Below are 2514 nucleotides of genomic sequence, written 5' to 3'. Positions count from 1 at the left end.
ATGATAAGGCCATAAATTTGGGTGCCCAGTAGGTGGAATGTTATGGAATGAATTGTGTCCCCATACAGTGTCTATGTTGAGATCCCAAACGCCAGTACATCAGGGTGTAACTGAATTTGAAGATAAGGTCTTTAAAGGGGTGAATACGTTAAAATGATGCCATAGAGTGGAAGCCTAATCTAATTGGTGTTCTTATAGAAGAAGAGATACCATGGGTGCACCTGCACAGAGGAAAGGCCATGTGAGGACACAGTGATAACACAGCCATCTGCAAGCCTCTAAGAGAAGACTGAGGAGAAATCAGACCTGCCAACACTTGAGCCTCCACCCTCCTGAACTGTGAGAATATTAATTTCTCTTCTGTAAGTTTCCCAGTAAATGATATTTTGTTATGTCAGCCCTAGAATACTAATACACAGTGTTTTGCAGAAATGATATTATCCTCGTTAATTTAAGCAAATAGCATTGTTAGAAACACATTTATATATGTGTCTTTAAAGCATGTGTGACACATGGCAGGTGCTGAGCACAGTGTTCTTTCATGCAATCAGCACCTTTAGAAACTTTTTCTTTAACAAGAAGGTATAAATGCAGCACAGACTAGGAAACCCAGTGTTAGGCAGACAAAACAGTATTCTGACTCACTCAGGGAAGAAGAGCTCTTAGAATCATCATTCACACTTCTGTCTGTGGAGAGAATATAATGTGCAGAACAGCGTGTTGAACGAAGTGCTTCACAGATTATCCTGATTCATGAATGCAAATAGAACACTTTGAAAAAATCATTTAAATGTCTCGATAGATGTTGGATAACCTATGGCACAGACTGGTGAACAAAGCATTTCACTGCAAACACGATTGTGATTCATTCACACAAGTATTCTTTTATTTTGTATGTACATGTCTCTTTGGAGAGCACGTAACATGCTGCATAGACTGGTGAACCCAAGGATAGACAGAAAAAAACATTATCCTAATTTATTCAGGTAAGAAGAGCTTTTAAAATCATATTCACGCTATGTATATAGAGAGACTATAACATGTAGGGCAGAGTGTGAACAGTGTGTTTCACAGAAATACCGCAGTCACACTGTCTTGATTCATTCATGCCACTAGCACTCTTAGAAATAGCTTTTATACATGACTTTTAGAGCACATATAGCACAGAGTGCTTGATATGCTTTGGATCTATGTCTGTATTAGTCCATTCTCACACTGCTAAAAAGATACTACCTGAGACTGAGTAATTTATAAAGAAAGGAGGTTCACACCATGGCCTCTGTATACCTATGTTACAAACCTGCACGTTCTGAGCATGTATCTCAGAACTTAAAGTATAATTTAAATAAAAAAGAAAGAAAGAAGCAAGGAACAAAGACTGAAGAAACAGCACTTGATTTTTGGGACTTTGAGATCTCACACTGAGAGATGGTGTCTGAATGCAAAGCAATTAATACTGCCTATAGAGTCCATTCACAGTAACACACTTACCCATTCTTAGATTCTCGGTGAAAATTCTGCAGCTGTCTGGATCTGCATATTCAGTTTCCTGTATTCAAAGAATAGATACGTGTGTAGCCTTGGAAAAAATTTATTTTTCCCCAGACTTCAACGTCATTTAAATGATACTGATAATGGAAAGATTTCCTCAACATACTAATTTCAGGAATACCAGAAACATTCTCTCTTTTGAAAAATAATAATGAAAAAAAGAGAGAATAGTCTCCCTAAGGTGTTAGTAGTCTAAACTCTAGTAAAAGTGATTTCTAAGTAACTGATTAACAGTAATAAAATGGTTTCATTTGTTTAAAAAAAGAAAAGAAAGGAAGTTTAATGGACATACAGTTCTGTATGGCTCGAGAGGTCTCAGGAAACTTACAGTTGTGGCGGAAGGTGAAGGGGAAGCAAGGCACGTCTTACATGGTGGCAGGAGAGAGTCAGAAGGGAGAGGTGCCACTTATCAAACAACCCAATCTTGTGAGAACTCTGTCACAAGAACAGCATGGCAGAAACAACCCCCATGATTGAATCACCTCCCACCAGGATCCTCCCTTGACATATGGGGATTACAAATAGAGATGAGATTTGGGTGGGGATACAGAGCCAAACCGTATCAGTGTCTCCACCAAATCTCATGTCGAATTATAATCCCCAGTGTTGGCGGCAGCGTCTGCAGCACTCATTTGTTGAACACAGTGTTTCACAGAAATAACCCTGTCCTCATTCATCCACAGAGCAAGCATTCTTATAAACATCTTTTATCATCTCTTTTTAGAGAATGAATAACATGCAACTGAGGGTGCTGGACATAGCATTTCTAGGAAATGGGACTAATCTGATTCATTCAGGCCAGTAGCCTTCTTACAATCATCTTTTACATGTGAAGTACAAATTGGTGAATGTAGGGTTTCACAAAAATACCATTATCCTGATTTGTTCACATAACTAGCAATCTTAGAAATAACTTATATATATATATATATATATCTCTAAGCACAGAATGTTTTCAGTTTT

This window comes from Rhinopithecus bieti, unplaced genomic scaffold (assembly GCF_001698545.2).
Source record: "Rhinopithecus bieti isolate Rb0 unplaced genomic scaffold, ASM169854v2 scaffold_2888, whole genome shotgun sequence".
Taxonomy (NCBI): Eukaryota; Metazoa; Chordata; class Mammalia; order Primates; family Cercopithecidae; genus Rhinopithecus; species Rhinopithecus bieti.
The sequence above is the reverse complement of the archived record's forward strand: the minus strand, read 5'-3'. Positions refer to the sequence as shown.